The sequence below is a fragment of the Mus musculus genome, chromosome 11 (genome assembly GCF_000001635.26).
Source record: "Mus musculus strain C57BL/6J chromosome 11, GRCm38.p6 C57BL/6J".
Classification (NCBI taxonomy): domain Eukaryota; kingdom Metazoa; phylum Chordata; class Mammalia; order Rodentia; family Muridae; genus Mus; species Mus musculus.
In genome coordinates this window covers 26550192-26568735 of record NC_000077.6, presented here as the reverse complement: position 1 = coordinate 26568735, position 18544 = coordinate 26550192, and the positions used below count along the sequence as shown (strand labels likewise).

The 18544-nt window shown below is 41.4% G+C and overlaps 1 protein-coding gene across 5 annotated transcripts in view; it reads left to right on the top strand.

The window, feature by feature from the left end:
* Nucleotides 1–18544, top strand: part of Vrk2 (vaccinia related kinase 2) — a 122615-nt gene that overhangs the window by 25277 nt on the left and 78794 nt on the right. Inside the window, exon 1 of one of the 5 annotated variants that reach the window (XM_011243748.2) lies at nt 9473–9491. The exons of the other annotated variants lie outside the window; for them this stretch is intronic. The gene's annotated coding sequence lies outside the window, so the exon portion shown is untranslated. Of the gene's footprint in view, nt 1–9472; nt 9492–18544 lie in introns of those variants that run through there. 5 annotated transcript variants of the gene reach the window in all.

Below are 18544 nucleotides of genomic sequence, written 5' to 3'. Positions count from 1 at the left end.
GATCCTTCCCTTTGATTCCTGAGAGTCTCTTACCTCCCAGGTCTCTGGTGCATTCTGGAGGGTCTCCCTAACCTCCTATTTTGTTGCTGTTTCCAGTCTTTCTGTTGGCCCTCAGGGCTTCAGTCCTTTTCCCTCACTTAATACCAGATCAGGTTCCCCTCTCCCCCACACTTTCCCCAACCCTGTCCACTTTCCCTCCTGGGTCCCTCCCTCACTCCCCACTTGTGATTGCTTTCTTTTCTATCCCAAGTGGGACTGATGCATCTTCACTTGGGCACTTCAGCTTGTTGAGCTTGAGTTCTGTGGACTGTATCTTGGGTATTCTGTGAATTTCTTTTTCTTTTTTTGGATGGCCATTTATTACTGAGTACATAGAGTTGCATCTTAAGTGCCTCCGATGTCTTTTCTTTTTAAAAAAAATTTATTTATTTATGTATGTGTGTTCTGTGTGCTCATATAGTACATTCCAGAAGAGGGCATCAGATCCCATTTTAAATGGTTGTGAGTTTTATGTGGTCCCTGGTGAACTTAGGACCACTGGAAGAGCAACCAGTGTTCTTAACCAGTGAGCCATCCATTTATTCAGCCCCTGCTGCCTTTCCTTTCTGCATATGTGCTAAAGTCACTTTTAAAAAATTTTATTAGATATTTTCTTCATTTACATTTCAAATGCTATTCCGAAAGTCCCCCATACCCTCCCCCCCCCCCGCCCTTCTCCCAAACCCACCCACTCCCACTACCTGGCCCTGACATTCCCCTGTACTGGCGCATATAATCTTCACAAGACCAAGGGCCTTTCCTCCCATTGATGGCTGAATAGGCTGTCTTCTACTACATATGCAGCTAGAGACATGAGCTCTGGGGGTACTGGTTAGTTCATATTGTTGTTCCTCCTATAGGATTGCAGACCCCTTCAACCCCTTGGGAACTTTCATTGGCTCCTTCATTGGGGGCCCAGTATTCCATCCAATAGATGACTGTGAGCATCCACCTCTGTATTTGCCAGCTACTGGCAATAGCCTCACAAGAGACAGCTATATCAGAGTCCTGTCAGCAAAATCTTGCTGGCATATGCGATAGTGTCTGGGTTTGGTGGCTATTTATGGGATAGATCCTGGGGTGGTGCCGTCTATGGACGGTCCTTACATCCGTTTCAGCTCCAAACTTTCTCTCTGTAACTCCCTCCATGGGTATTTTTTTTCCCCATTCTAAAGAGGAGTAAAGTATCCATACATTGGTCTTCCTTCTTCTTGAGTTTCATGTGTTTTGGAAATTGTATCTTGGGTATTGTATATTTCTGGGCTAATATCCACTTATCAGTGAGTGCATATCATGTGTGTTCTTTGTGATTGGGTTACCTCACTCAGGATGATATCCTCCAGAATGGTTGTACTAGCTTGCAATCCCACCAACAATGGAGGAGTGTTCCTCTTTTTCCACATCCTCGCCAGCATCTGCTGTCACCTGAATTTTTTATTTAGCCATTCTCACTGGTGTGAGGTGGAATCTCAGGGTTGTTCTGATTTGCATTTCCCTGATGATTAAGGATGTTGAACATTTTTTTCAGGTGCTTCTCAGCCATTCAGTATTCCTCAGTTGAGAATTCTTTGTTTAGCTCTGTACACCATTTTTCAATAGGGTTATTTGATTTTCTGGAGTCCATCTTCTTGAGTTCTTTGTATAAATTAAATATTTGTCCCCTATCAGATTTAGGATAGGTAAAGGCCTTTTTTTCTTATTGACTGTGTCTGTTGCCTTACAGAAGCTTTGCAATTTTATGAGATCCCATTTGTGGATTTTCGATGTTACAGCACAAGCCATTGCTGTTCTGTTCAGGAATTTTTCCCCTGTACCCATATCTTCGAGGCTTTTCACCACTTTCTCCTGTATAAGTTTTAGTGTCTCTGGTTTTATATGGAGTTCCTTGATCCACTTAGACTTGAGCTTTGTACAAGGAGATAAGAATGGATCAATATGCATTCTTCTACATGATAACTGCCAGTTGAACCAGCACCATTTGTGGAAAATGCTGTGCTTTTCCCGCTGGATTGTTTTAGCACCTTTGTCAAAAATCAAGTGGCCATAGGTGTGTGGGTTCATTTCTGGATCTTCAATTCTATTCAATTCATCAACCTGTCTGTCACTGTGCCAGTACCATGCAGTTTTTATCACAATTGCTCTGTAGTTAAGCTTGAGGTCAGGCTTGGTGATTCCACCAGAAGTTCTTTTATTGTTGAGAATCGTTTTCTCTATCCTAGGTTTTTGGTTATTTCAGATGAACTTGCAAATTACCCTTTCTAACTTTGTGAAGAATTGAGTTGTAATTTTGATGGGGATTGCATTGAATCTGTAGGTTGCTTTTGGCAAGATGGTCATTTTTACTATATTAATCCGGCTAATCCAGAAGCATGGGAGATCTTTCCATCTCCTGAGATCTTCTTTCTATTTCTTTCTTCAGACACTTGAAGTTCTTATCATACAGATCTTATACTTGTTTAGTTAGAGTCAGAACAAGGTATTTTATATTGTTCATGACTATCGTGAAGGGTGTAGTTTCCCTAATTTCTTTCTCTGCCTGTTTATCCTTTGTGTAGAGGAAGGCCACTGATTTGTTTGAATTATCTTTATATCCAACTACTTTGCTGAAGTTTTTTTTATCAGGTTTAGGTGTTCTCTGGTGGAATTAGTTCAGTCACTTATCATATCATCATTGTGATATTTTGACTTCTTCCTTTCCAGTTTGTACCTCCTTGATCTCCTTTGTTGTCTAATTGTTCTGCCTAGGACTTCAAGTACTATATAGAATAAGTAGCGAGAGAGTGGGTAGCCTTGTCTAGTCCCTGATTTTAGTGGATTAATGGATTTTCCGTATATTAAACCATCCCTGCATCCCTGGGATGAATCCTACTTGATCATAATGGATGATCGTTTTGATATATTGTTGGATTCAGTTTGTGAGAATTTTATGGAGTATTTTTGCATCAATATTCATAAGGGAAATTGGTTTGAAGTTCTCTTTTTTTGTGTCTTTGTTTGGTTTAGCTATCAGTGTAATTGTGGTTTCATAGAACAAATTGGGTAGTGGTTCTTCTTTTTCTATTTTGTGGAATAGTTTGAAGAGAATTGATATTAGGTCTCCTTTGAAGGTCTTAACAGAATTCTGCACTAGACCCATCTGGGTGGACTTTTTTTGGTTGGCAGACTATTAATGATAGTTTCTATTTCTTTAGGGATTATGGGACTTTTTAGATCATTTATCTAATCTTTATTTAACTTTGGTATCTAGTATCTGTCTAGAAAATTGTCCATTTCATCCAGGTTTTTTAGTTTTGTTGAGTATAGTTTTAGGATTTTCTCAGATTCTGTTGTTATGTTTCTTTTTTCATTTCTGATTTTACTAATTAGGATACTGTCCCTCTGCCCTCTAGTTAATCTGGCTAAGGGTTTATCTATCTTGTTGATTTTCTCAAAGAACCAGCTCCTGATTTGCTTGATTCTTTGTATATGTTTCCCTTAGTTTGATTATTTCCTGTAGTTTAACTCCTCTTGGGTGAATTTGCTTCTTTTTGTTCTAGAACTTACAGGTGTACTGTCATGCTGCTGGTATATGCTCTCTCCAGTTTCTTTTTTGAGGCACTCAGAGCTGTTTTTTCTCTTAGAACTGTTTTCATTGTGTCCCACATGTTTGGGTATGATGTGTCTTCAGTTTTATTAAATTCTAAAAAGTCTTTAATTTCTTTCTTTCTTTCTTTCTTTCTTTCTTTCTTTCTTTCTTTCTTTCTTTCTTTCTTTCTTCCTTGACCAAGTTATCATTGAGTAGAGCATTGTTTATCTTCCATGTCTCTTTGTGTTTTTCTTTGCTTTTTGTTGGAATTTAAGACCAGCCTTAGTCCATGGTGATCTGATAGGGTGCATTGAATTTTTTGTATTGGTTGAGGACTGTTTTGTGACTGATTATATGGTCAACTTAGGAGAAGGTACCATGAGGTGTTGAGAAGAAAGTATATTTTTTTGATTTAGGATGGAATCTTCTGTCAGTATCAGTTAGATCCATTTGGTTCATACCTTCTGTTAGTTTCACTGTGTCTCTGTTTAGTTTCTGTTTCCATGATCTGTCCATTGGTGAGTGTGGGGTGATGAAGCCTCCCACTATTATTGTGTGCAGGTTCAATGTGTTGGAGCATAGATGTTCAGAACTGAGGGTTCATCTTGGTAGATTTTTTCTTTGACCAGTATGAAGTGTCCTTTCTTATCCTTTTTGATAACTTTAGGTTGAAAGTTGATTTTTTTTTCTAATAATAGAATGGCTACTCCAGCTTGTTTCTTGGGACCATTTGCTTGGAAAATTGTTTTCCAGCTTTACTCTGAGATAGTGTCTGTTTTTGTCACTGAGGTGTGTCTTGTGTGCAGCAAAATGCTGGGTCCTATTTATGTATTCAGGCTTTTAGTCTATGTCTTTTTATTGGGGAATTGAGTCCATTGGTGTTAAGAGATATTAAGGAAAATTGATTGTTATTTCCTGTTATTTTTGTTGTACGAGGTGAAATTATGTTTGTGTGGTTATCTTCTTTTGGGTTTGTTGAAAGATTACTTTCTTGCTCTTTCTAGGGTGTAGTTTCCCTCCTTGTGTTGGTGTTTTCCATCTATTATCTTTTCTTTGTAGGACTAGATTTGTGGAAAGATATTGTGTAAATTTATTTTTGTCATGGAATATCTTTCTTTTTCCATCTATGGTAATTGAGACTTTTGCTGGGTATCATAGCATTTTGTTCTCTTAGGGTCTATCTGACATCTGCCCAGGATCTTCTAGCCTTCATTTTCTCTGGTGAGAAGTCTGGTGTAATTCTGATAGGTCTGCCTTTTATGTTACTTGACCTTTTTGCCTTACTGCTTTTAATATTCTTTCTTTGTTTTGTGCATTTGACATTTTGTTTGTTATGTGACAGTAGGAATTTCTTTTCTGGTCCAAACTATTTAGAGTTCTGTAGGCTTCTTGTATGTTCATAGACATTTCTTTCTTTAGGTTAGGGAAATTTTCTTCTATAATTTTGTTGAAGATATTTACTGGCCCTGTAGGTTGGGAATCTTTGCTCTCTTTTCTATACCTATTTTCCTTAAGTTTGGTCTTCTCATTGTATACTGAATTTCCTGGATGTTTCGGGTTATAAGGCTTTTTCATTTTCTATTTTCTTTGATTTTTGTGTCAATATTTTCTATGATATCTTCTGCACCTGATATTCTCTCTTCTATTTCTTATATTCTACTAGTGATGCTTGTATCTATGACTCCTGATCTCTTCTAGGTTTTCTATCTGCAGATTTGTCTTCCTTTGTGATTTATTCATTGTTTATATTTCAATTTTTAGATCAATTCCTTCACCTGTTTGATTATGTTATCCTGTAATTCTTTAAGGGATTTTTATGTTTCCTCTTTAAGGCCTTCTACCTTCTTACCTGTGTTCTTCTGTATTTCTTTTTCTTTCTTTCTTTTTTAATAAAGAATATTTTTAAAAAGATTTATTTATTTATTATATGTAAGTACACTGTAGCTGTCTTCAGACACTCCAGAAGAGGGCATCAGATTTCTTTTCTTTTCTTTCTTTTTTTTTTTTTTTAAATAAAAATTACTGAGATAAACTTTATTTTCCTGGTTTTCCATTATTTTTATAAAATACCTAAACCTAGGTATGAGGTTTATTAAGTTCAATTTTGTATCTTGACTCTTTGTTTGATAGTTGTTTGATTGGTTGATTTGGTTTGCTTTTATGTTGTTGCTGCTATTGTTATTTGTTTTAGTTTTTTAATATTTTTTATTAGGTATTTTCCTCATTTACATTTCCAATGCTATCCCAAAAGTCCCCCATACCCTCCTCCCCACTCCCCTACCCACCCACTCCAACTTTAAGGCACTGATGTTCCCCTGTACTGGGGCATATAAAGTTTGCAAGTCCAATGGGCCTCTCTTTTCAGTGATAGCCGACTAGGCCATCTTTTGATACATATGCAGCTAGAAACAAGAGCTCCGGGGTACTGGTTAGTTCATAATGTTGTTCCACATATAGGGTTGCAGTTCCCTTTAGCTCCTTGGGTACTTTCTCTAGCTCCTCCATTGGGGGCCCTGTGATCCATCCAATAGCTGACTGTGAGCATCCACTTCTGTGTTTGCTAAGCCCCGGCATAGTCTCACAAGAGACAGCTATATCTGGGTCCTTTCAGCAAAATGTTGCTAGTGTATGCAATGGTGTCAGCATTTGGAAGCTGATTATGGGATGGATCCCCGAGATGGTCCATCCTTTCATCTCAGCTCCAAACTTTGTCTCTGTAACTCCTTCCATGGGTGTTTTGTTCCCAATTCTAAGGGGCAACGTATCCACATTTTGGTCTAAGTTCTTCTTGAGTTTCATGCGTTTAGCAAATTGTATCTTATATCTTGGGTATCCTAAGTTTCTGGGCTAATATGCACTTATCAGTGAGTACATATTGTGTGAGTTCCTTTGTGATTGGGTTACCTCACTCAGGATGATGCCCTCCAGGTCCATCCATTTGCCTAAGAATTTCATAAATTTATTCTTTTTAATAGCTGAGTAGTACTCCATTGTGTAACTGTACCACATTTTCTGTATTCATTCCTCTGTTGAGTGGCATCTGGGTATTTTCCAGCTTTTGGCTCTTATAAATAACGCTGCTATGAACATAGTGGAGCATGTGTCCTACTTACCGGTTGGGACATCTTCTGGATATATGCCCAGGAGAGGTATTGCAGGATTCTCCAGTAGTACTATGTCCAATTTTCTAAGGAACCACCAGACTGATTTCCAGAGTGGTTGTACAAGCTTGCAATCCCACCAACAATGGAGGAGTGTTCCTTTTTCTCCACATCCTGGTCAGCATCTGCTGTCACCTGAATTTTTGATCTTAGCCATTCTGACTGGTGTGAGGTGGAATCTCAGGGTTGTTTTGATTTGCATTTCCCTGATGATTAAGGATGTTGAACATTTTTTCAGGTGCTTCTTTGCCATTCGGTATTCCTCAGGTGAGAATTCTTTGTTCAGCTCTGAGCCCCATTTTTAATGGGGTTATTTGATTTTCTGGAGTCCACCTTCTTGAGTTCTTTATATATAATGGATACTAATCCCCTATCTGATTTAGGATAGGTAAAGATCCTTTCCCAATCTGTTGGTGGTCTTTTTGTCTTATTGAAGGTGTCTTTTGCCTTGCAGAAGCTTTGCAACTTTATAAGGTCCCATTTATCGATTCTCGATCTTACAGCACAAGCCATTGCTGTTCTATTCAGGAATTTTTCCCCTGTACCCGTATCTTCGAGGCTTTGCCCTACTTTTTCCTCTACAAGTTTCAGTGTCTCTGGTTTTATGTGGAGTTCCTTAATCCACTTAGATTTGATCTTACTACAAGGAGATATGAATGGATAATTCACATTCTTCTACATGATAACCACCAGTTGTGCCAGCACCATTTGTTGAAAATGGTGTCTTTTTTCCACTGGATGGTTTTAGCTCCCTTATCAAAGATCAAGTGACCATAGGTGTGTGGGTTCATCTCTGGGTCTTCAATTCTGTTCCATTGGTCTACTTATCTGTCGCTAAACCAGTACCATGCAGTTTTTATCACAATTGCTATGTAGTACAGCTTTAGGTCAGGCATGGTAATTCCACCAGAGGTTCTTTTATCCTTGAGAAGAGTTTTTGCTATCCTAGGTTTTTTGTTATTCCAGATGAATCTGCCGATTTCCCTTTCTAATTCGTTGTGAGCTACCATGTGGTTGCTGGGATTTGTACTCAGGACCATCAGAAGAGCAGTAGGCACTCTTAACCACTGAGCCATCTCGCCAGCTCTCTCCTGTATTTCTTTAAGGGAATTACTTATGTCCTTTTTTTTTTTTAGGCATTTTCTTCATTTACATTTCCAATGCTACCCCAAAAGTCCCCCATACCTGTTATTAGACGCGTTCTCACGACCGGCCAGGAAGAACACCACAGACCAGAATCTTCTGCGGCAAAGCTTTATTCTTACATCTTCAGGAACAGAGTGCAAGAAGCAAGAGAGCAAGAAGCAAGAGAGAGAGAAAAGCAAGAGAGAGAGAAAAGCAAGAGAGCGAGAAAACGAAACCCCGTCCCTCTTAAGGAGCATTCTCCTTCGCCTCGGACGTGTCACTCCCTGATTGGCTGCAGCCCATCGGCCGAGTTGACGTCACGGGGAAGGCAGAGCACAAGTAGTCATAAGATACCCTTGGCACATGCGCAGATTATTTGTTTACCACTTAGAACACAGCTGTCAGCGCCATCTTGTAACGGCGAATGTGGGCGCGGCTCCCAACATCTCCCCCTATCCTTTTAATAAGAGCAAATAGGCCACCCATATTAATGAGAGTGGAGATAGAGGTCAAATCCCCAGTGTGTAGGTAAAGGAGCCATGTACAGGATTAGCTCTTAGGCTTACAGGCTTTTACCCAGAGCGACCCTGACCTGCTCCCGTGTCGTTTTGCCTGGGGGAAGGGAACTAGGACACTGAACCTTCATGAAAGATGACATGTCTCCCTAGAATAGGCTCATATATGCCGCAGAGCCTTTCCATTGCAGTGCTTAGCCTTGCAACTCTCTCGGGCTGCTGAAGCACACTCACTCTATCCCGTGCAATGAGTCTAGCCTCATGGGATATAAGAGCTGAGTGGCCAGCGACCTATTGCCTAAGCATAGATATATCATATATCAGGGGGAGCTCCATGTTCTAGAGCTGCAAGCGCCTGGGCAATAACCACCTTGTCTCTCCTAGTTTGGGCCTTAAGCTTACAGACCAATCAAAGAAGCAACACTAATCCACAGCAAAGTGTATCTCCAAATAATATTAATCCCACCCATTTTTTAAAGAAAGAAAATGCTGAGGAGATCCAATTGGGTAATCCTTTGGTCAGGGACAGGTCCAAGCGCGTGGAGTTGACCTGAAGTCTCAATTCCCGAAGGATCTGTTCAAATTCAGCCATCCAATTCTGTAACATATACTGAAAAAGACTTTTTGACAAATTAGCTGCCCTAGTAAATTTAACATACTGAATGGAAATAACACACAATCCCGGAAACTTTTGTTCACATCCCTGCTGAGTTATTTGTCATAATACATTTAGTTGTATCTGGACAAGATCTATGAGTTGATTAACCAGCATGAGACCTCTCTGTATCTTGACATTAGCTGAGGCCTGTTCATCTATGACTGTAGTCACTGAGGCTGACAAAGTGTTAATGGTGTCAGTCGTCTGGACCTGTCCAGACAGAGCCAAGGCTGTCTGAATTAAGGCCAAACCCAGTTCCTAGTTAGTGGTAAAAAAGCAGGAGAATACTTAAGCATTATACATCACCGTCATTGGGAGTGGAAATGTCGACATTATCCCCCAACGCTGCTCTCTCTTTATTATTGACGCCCTGGACATCACCAAGACGAGGGACATTAGTATTCCCTTGGTCAGTCTGGATTTTTCGGGTGAGTCTTTCTGGTAACCAAAATGGGTTGTCTTCATTCTGTGGGAAAACACAGATAGCTCCCCTGGATCTTATCAAAATAGGATCCGGGCCATACCATTTATTATCAAGGACATTTTTCCATTTAACCATCTCATTGGGCCTATCTGGCTCTGTACAATGACGTTCAGCCGCAGTATGGCCATGAGCATCAATATTTAAAAAATTGAGTGTAAAGAGTGCCATAGACACCGACACTCTTGGTGCTCGGGGTACAGTCTCCTCAAAAGTTCCCCTCTTCTGTTTTATAAGATAGGTTTTGAGGGTGCGATGCGCACGCTCAACAATACCCTGTCCTTGAGGGTTGTATGGAAGTCCAGTCAGGTGGGTCACGTCCATCTGACGGCAGAACTGCTGGAATTTTTGAGACGTATAAGCTGGTCCATTATCAGTCTTAAGGAGTCTGGGTTTCCCCCAAGCACTCCATGCCTCAAGGCAATGTTGAATCACATGTGAGGCTTTTTCTCCGGTTAACGGAGAAGCAAACATGATGCCAGAACATGTGTCAATGGACACATGGAGATATTGAAGTTTTCCAAAGGAAGAAACATGTGTAACATCCATTTGCCAGACCTGTAGAGGTCGAATACCGCGTGGGTTAATTCCCACATGAGGAACTGGCAAGAACTCACAGCAGCTTTGACATTGAGTAACAATGTCACGGGCTTCTTTTCTTGTCAAGGAGAAACGACTGCGTAATGTTTCAGCCGTCACATGAAAATTGTTATGAAAATTTCTTGCAGCCTCTACCGGGGATGATAGGGCAGCAGCCACCACTTTAGTGGCCTTATCTGCCAAATCATTTCCCAGAGCCATGGGGCCAGGTAGGCCTGAGTGGGCTCTAACATGAGTAATATAAACAGGAGATCTTCTAGATAACAAAACTAATTGTATTTGCTGAAAAATATTGGCAACTCTACTGGAAGGCTTAATCACTCCAGCCACTTCTAAAAGATTTACTGCATTAACCACATAACAGGAATCTGACACAATATTAAGGGGTTTTAAAAAGGTTTTTAAAACTTCTAAGACCACTAAACATTCTACCACTTGAGGTGAATTTTCATTATACTGTTTGGATACCACTTTACCATTAGCCACATAGGCACCTATGCCAGTTTTTGATCCATCAGTATATACCACAATCCCATTTTTAAGTGGGTTTCTTACTGTTATTTGTGGAAACACAACAGATTGATTTTGGGCAAACTGTAAGATTGGATGTTTTGGATAATGGTTATCTATTTTTCCTGAAAAGGAGGTAACTAAAACTGCCCAATCATTAGATGCGGCTGCCAAGGTTTGAACCTGTGCAGCGGTATAAGGTACAATTAAAAGATATGGACTTTGCCCAAAGTGGGTGATTGCTGCTTTTAGACCTTTAAGGGCAAGCTGTGCAATTGCATCAGGATACCAATCTATTATTTTAGCTGGGGATACGTTTGGATGGATCCACAACAATGGCCCATTCTGCCACAAAACTGCAGTTGGCAATTGTGCTGTCTTAAAGACACACAAACTGAAAGGTTGCGAATCCTCAATACGTTGTAATTGTGCATTCTGTAAGGCTTTTTCCACCTTTTGTAAGGCCTGGTTAGCAGCTAGAGTAAGAGTCCTAGGGGAGGAGATATGAGGATCTCCTTCTAAAATACCAAACAAAGGCCTTAACTCAGCGGAAGGAATCTTTAAAAAAGGTCTGAGCCAATTAATATCTCCCAACAGCTTTTGAAAATCATTTAAGGTATGGAGGTGATCTCTTCTTATCTCTACCTTTTGGGGCACAATCTTATCTGGGGACACCACAGAGCCCAAGAATTGTCCTGTATCAGAAATTTGGACCTTTTCTGTGGCTATCTGTAAACCCCACTGACTTAAAGTTTTAAGTAGAAAAGGATATGCCTTTTGTAGCATGGTAAGGTCTTTATGGCACAGGAGGATGTCATCCATGTAAAGGAGCAAAATTAAAGAGGGGAATTGTTCCCTCACTGGCAAAAGAGCTTCTTGCACATAAAGTTGACACATAGTAGGACTATTGGACATTCCCTGTGGTAAGACCTTCCATTGATACCTCTTATCAGGTTTAGCAGAATAAGCTCTCTGACCCGTTAACAAGTCAAAAGTCCAATCTCTCTGCTCTGGAGTTAAAGCAGCAGCGTTTGCTCAGTCCTGCGCCTGTGCAGCCTCTCGCCACAGAGATCTCCATTCCAAATATTTGCCCATATTAGGGAGAGCGGCTTTTGCAATCATTTGCCAGTCAGCAGGAGTTAGTGCCATGCTGGCGAGCCTGTCTAACTGCACCAAGGTAAAATTAGCATTGGTTCCGTATTTACGAACCGACTCGGCAATTTCTTTAATTTGTAAGTATTCTACCGGAGCGTGGACACGCCCACCCTCGGCTCCTTCAAAGACCGGAAATGCCTGTTGTATTTTCCTTTGTTCCTCTCTGGGAATGAATGAGTCTGCGCACTGCCTCTCTGCGCACTGCCTCTCTGCGCATTGCTGACGCACTACGCAGGGCGGGGACTCCGCATAGGGCGGACCTTGAAGCCGACTGCCCTGAGGCCAATCAGCAAACTGGCCTTCGCCAGCCGCTTTTGGCTTTTTTCTTGACCAATTAGCTGGCTGGTAATGGGCTGCTTCTTCCTCCCAGTCTGTTTCCTCAGAGGAGAATTCTTCATCTGCTTCAGAACTACTAAGAGCTGGCTTCCTGAGCTCATCTAGTGACGAGTATCTCCTAGAGACCTCCGCTAATTGATCTTTCTTCTTTTCCCTTTTTCCTCTTTTTCTTCTAATCTCTCTCCAGGTATTCTTACCTGACCTAAACTTTTCCTCGGGTTCAAGACCCTTGGAAAGGCCTGTATACTTATTTTGTGTACCATATTTCCTCTTTGTTCCTACTCTCTCTCCCCGCTTTACTTCTGATAGCTTGTCCTGAATTTCCTCTAGAATTTTCAGCCCTATCTTAATCACTTGATAACATGTGAAAAGGAACAAAAGGGCTCCTAACACCAGAAAAAATTCAAGGCCAAACATATTCCACTTTACTTCTGATAGACTGTCTTGAATTTCGTTAGAAAGTTCAAGGCCAGGCTTACCTCGTAAAGCTGTACTCACTGGTACTCTCGTTCCCCAGCTGAAAAGTTCTGAATTCATACAGTTGAATCCTTCTTAACAGTCTGCTTTACGGGAACCTTTATCACCGTCGTTCCCCAGCTGATGAGTTCTGAATTCGGCAGTTGAATCCTTCTCAACAGTCTGTGTTACGGGAACCTTTATAAACGTGATCCGCAGTTCTGGTTCTGAAATGAAGTATCCCTCCTGCGCCGGTGATGGTTAACTCCCTCCCGGGTTTTTCTTCCCGGTCTTTCGGCACCAATTGTTATTAGACGCGTTCTCACGACCGGCCAGGAAGAACACCACAGACCAGAATCTTCTGCGGCAAAGCTTTATTCTTACATCTTCAGGAACAGAGTGCAAGAAGCAAGAGAGCAAGAAGCAAGAGAGAGAGAAAAGCAAGAGAGAGAGAAAAGCAAGAGAGCGAGAAAACGAAACCCCGTCCCTCTTAAGGAGCATTCTCCTTCGCCTCGGACGTGTCACTCCCTGATTGGCTGCAGCCCATCGGCCGAGTTGACGTCACGGGGAAGGCAGAGCACAAGTAGTCATAAGATACCCTTGGCACATGCGCAGATTATTTGTTTACCACTTAGAACACAGCTGTCAGCGCCATCTTGTAACGGCGAATGTGGGCGCGGCTCCCAACACATACCCTCCCCCCCACTCCCCTACCTACCCATTCCTATTTCTTGGCCCTGGCATTCCCCTGTACTGAGGCATATAAAGTTTGCAAGATCAATGGGCCTCTTTTTCCAATGATGTTAAATATGGCATTCTGTTCTTGTGGCTGTCTTCTTTTAGGTTTGTTGAGAGATTACCTTCTTGCTTTCTCTAGGATGTGGTTTCTGTCCTTGTATTGTTTTTTTTTTTCTGTTATTATCCTTTGAAGGGCTGGATTCATGGAAAATTAATGTGTGAATTTGGTTTTGTCGTGGAATACTTTGGTTTCTCCATCTATGGAAATTGAGAATTTGGCTGGGTATAGTAGCCTGGGCTGGCATTTGTGTTCTGTTAGTGTCTGGATAACATCTGTCCAGGCTCTTCTGGCCTTCATAGTCTCTGGTGAAAAATATGGTATAATTCTGCCATTATATGTTACTTGACCTTTTTCCCTTATTGCTTTTAATATTCTATCTTTATTTAGTGCATTTGTTGTTCTGATTATTATGTGTCGGGAGGAATTTCTTTTCTGGTCCAGGCTATTTGGAGTTCTGTATGCTTCTTGTATATTCATGGGCATCTCTTTCTTTAGGTTTGGGAAGTTTTCTTCTATAATTTTGTTGAAGATATTTGCCGGTCCTTTGAGTTGAAAATCTTCATTCTCTTCTACTCCTATTCTGTAGGTTTGGTCTTTTCATTGTGTCCTGGATTTCCTGGATGTTTTGAGTTAGGATCTTTTTGCATTTTTCATTTTCTTTGATTGTTGTGCCGTTGATCTCTATGGAATCTTCTACACCTGAGATTCTCTCTTCCATCTCTTGTATTCTGTTGCTGGTGCTTGCATCTATGGTTCCAGATTTCTTTCCTAGGGTATCTATCTGTAGCGTTGCCTCACTTTGTGTTTTCTTTATTGTGTCTACTTCCCTTTTTAGGTCTTGGATAGTTTTATTCAATTCCATCACCCGTTTGGTTGTGTTTTCTTGCAATTCTTTAAGGGGTTTTTGTGCTTCCTCTTTAATGTCTTCTACCTGTTTAGCAGTGTTCTCCTGTATTTCTTTAAGTGAGTTATTAAAGTTCTTCTTGATGTTCTCTATCATCATCATGAGATATGCTTTTAAATCCGGGTCTAGCTTTTCGGGTGTCTTGGGGTGCCCTGGGCTAGTCGAAGTGGGAGTGCTGGGTTCTGATGATGGTGAGTGGTCTTGGTTTCTGTTAAGATTCTTACGTTTACCTTTTGCCATTTGGTAATCTCTGGAGTTAGTTGTTATAGTTGCTTCTGTTTAGAGTTTGTTCCTCTGGTGATTCTGTTACCCTCTATCAGCAGACCTGGGAGACTAGCTCTCTCCTTTGAGTTTCAGTGGTCAGAGCACTCTCTGCAGGCAAGCTCTCCTCTTACAGGGAAGGTGTACAGATATCTGGCATTCGGACCTCCCTCCTGGCCAAAGATGAAGGCCCAAAACAGGACCTTTCCGAGAATCTGTGTTGCTTTGGCCTGCCACAGAAGCTGTTAGCTTCTGTAGTCCACACTCTCACCTGTGCAGACTACTTTAGGTGGAGTCCCGGAACCAAAATGGCTTCTGCCTATGCTGACGCAAAGCTCCCCGGGGCCGGGCAGACACCTGTCCTCTGCCCTGGAAGGTGGCCGGATGTCTGGATCCTGAAAAGGGGGCTGCCTCAGAAGCTATGTGGCTCCTGACTGTCCCAGAAGCTCTTAGTTTCTATAGTGCACACTCTCACCTGTGCAGACCTGCGCAGACTACTTTCGGGGGAGTTCCAGAATCCAGATTTCTTTATGGATAGTTGTGAGCTAACATGTGGTTGCTGGGATTTGTACTCAGAAGAGCAGTTGGCACTCTTAACCACTGAGCCATCTCGCCAGCTCTCTCCTGTATTTCTTTAAGGGAATCACTTATGTCCTTCTTTTTTTTTTTTTTTTTTTTTTTTTAGGGATTTTCTTCATTTACATTTCCAATGCTATCCCAAAAGTCCCTCATACCCTCCCCCCCCCCACTCCCCTATCTACCCATTCCCACTTCTTGGCCCTGGCATTCCCATGTACTGAGGCATATAAAGTTTGCAAGACCAATGGGCCTCTTTTTCCAATGATGGCCAACTAGGCCATCCTCTGATACATATGCAGCTAGAGACACGAGCTCTGGGGTGTACTGGTTAGTTCATAATGTTGTTCCACCTATAGGGTTGCAGACCCCTTTAACTCCTTGGGTACTTTCTTTAGCTCCTCCATTGGGGGCCCTGTGATCCATCTAATAGCTGACTCTGAGCATCCACTTCTGTATTTGCTAGGCCCCAGCATAGCCTCACAAGAGACAGCTATATCTGGGTCCTTTCAGCAAAATGGTGCTAGTGTATGCAATGGTGTCAGTGTTTGGAGGCTGATTATGGGATGGAACCCCGAGATGGTCCATTCTTTCATCTCAGCTCCAAACTTTGTCTCTGTAACTCCTTCCATGGGTGTTTTGTTCCCAATACTAAGAAGAGGCAAAATGTCCACATTTTGGTCTTCGTTTTTCTTGAGTTTCATGTATTTTGCCTATTGTATCTTGTATCTTGGGTGTTCTAAGTTTCTGGGATAATATCCACTTATCAGTGAGTACATATCATGTGAGTTCTTTCGTGATTGGGTTACCTCACTCAGAATGATGCCCTCCAGGTCCATCCATTTGCCTAGGAATTTCATAAATTCATTCTTTTTAATAGCTGAGTAGTACTCCATTGTGTAAATGTACCACATTTTCTGTATCCATTCCTCTGTTGAGGGACATCTGGATTCTTTCCAGCTTCTGGCTATTATAAATAAGGCTGCTATGAACATAGTGGAGCATGTGTCCTTCTTACCAGTTGGAACATCTTCTGGATATATGCCCAGGAGAGGTATTGCTGGATCCTCTGGTAGTACTATGTCCAATTTTCTGAGGAACTACTAGACTGATTTCCAGAGTGGTTGTACAAGCTTGCAATCCTACCAACAATGGAGGAGTGTTCCTCTTTATCCTTACACCTGATGGGTTCAGTAGCATCAGCTTGTACTCTTTGGCCCAACCAAAAGATAAGGGTGGGGAAGACGGTAGGGATGTTCTCATGTGTGGTGCAACTGCTAGTGGAGTGATTCTTTGATTTTGATAGGGTTCAATTACCCCACAACTTTTGCCTCCCCACTGGCCAAACCTAGCTACTGAACAGACTCTGAGTTGAAAGAACAATCCACACCTCCCTCTTCTTTCTTGCAGGGAGAGGGTTGCACAATCCTCAAGGGGATTATGTCCCACTTGAAGACAAGTACAAGCTTTGTCACCTGTGCTGTTGTAGTCATTTGTCCTCCAGTCTTCTTGATCAGGCTCTCAAGGTTTCTGGAAGCTTGCTAGGATATACTTTGGTTTTCTGTTAGACTCTTATCCTAAGAATTCTGCCATGTCATAAATGCTGCCACATTTCCTTCACTCACCAAGACTTGTAATCTTGATTTATTTACATGTGTGCTTACATGGTGATGTTCGAGAACCTCCCTAAACTCCTAAGATCACTTCTCACAAGGTTCAGCAAAGCCTCCAAAACTGCTTACCAGTCCCTCCAGGTCCCCTACTAATCAGCCTCTTAACTCTCCTGTGTATATCACTCTATAAACCCAGTGAATGAGTCAGCAAATACTGCCTCTATCATGCCCAGTTCCTTCAGGAGTATTTGTCTTTTCCGGTCTTCCAGTTAGCAGTGCTCATGGGAACTTCAGCCAGAGATAAGCAAGGGGCTAATGGCTCGCCCATATGAACCAGCCTATCAGGACTGCTTTTGTATGTAGTGCCTTAGGTTATGCAGCCTTTTTTTAAATGAGTGAGTAATTTCATATGTATTTTCTTTTTCCATGTCATCCAGACTAAGTTCAATAGTCTCATGAGCCAGGCTTGGGGATGGATTCCTTCATTTCCTACTTAACAGTTTACCCCAGTCACACAGTTCAGGTGAAGTGTATCTGTGAGGATTATAGTTTACTCTACTGGGCCATGGTTAAGACTTCCATCTGGATGCAGAATTGTGGATGTTCCCCTTCCTCTGTATGAACATTGGGCCAGAAGAATGTTTTCTATCACTTCATCATCTCCCTCTTCCTTATCACTGATTATCTCCAGGAATCTAAGTTTTTGAATCCCAGAAAGGCCTCTTTGTTCTCATCCTTACTCCCTGCCCCTTTCCTGCCAAGTTAAAGGTTAATGTAGAAGATAGTACCCACCTGGCTGTTTTTGTTTGCTTGCTTTTTGTCACTTAGACCAGTTCTTTCTGGGCAAACAGGTCAGCTTCAGTTGTCTTAGTGCTCACAACAGAGACCATACAATTGATACTATATCTGGCTTAGGAGCATTTCCATACATTCTGGTTTTAAAGGGTTATGATATATTCTCAGGTCATCTGGAATGTTTGGGGGCATAAAACATACCCCATTCATCAAGAAGCCTTGCCATCCCATACCATATAAAGGAAGACAACAACCCTGGTGTTCCTAGCTCAGATTATTCAGGCTTGCTTGCATGTCTTACCAAACATAGCAAAAAACATGCAGCTATCACTACCTGGAGACACCACACCATCCCTTACAACATGGGTAAAGGCAGCTATATCAGGATTGCCCCTTCTGCCATTCCACCCACAGACTGATAGATCAGCCATTAGTTGTATATATTATCATTCATTGCAATTTTTTCTATCTGTTATCTTTGGTTTTGAGTAGTGTTCATACATCATATATTCTATGTCACTTCCTGGTGAAACCCTAATATAATGACAGGGATACACCAAAGCAAAGAGTCCACTCAAAACCAGTTTAGCAGACCAATGAGTTTGTTGGGGTTACTTTTAGAAGCATGGATATGGAACTCCTTACAAGAGAATGGATGAGTGGTCTTTACAGAAACATGGCTCATTTGGGCAACTTGATCAATGAGAAGTCCACTCTGATGTGGATGTAAGAACTATATCCTTGAGACACCTTTCACAAGTTCAATCACATCTGTTTTAGCTTTCTTACCTTCCCCTATACTTGGATGATGTGTTTAATGTTATCTGTTTATTTCCCACGTCTGAGTGCTTGAATATAGACTATGTTAAGTAATGTGTCCTGTGCCAGATAAAAGTTTCAGACTTCAATCTATTTTTCTTCGTGAGAAGTTTATTCCATTTCCTCAGCTTCAATAGCACCTTTTGTATAGTAGAGATGGTAGCACAGTTATAAGA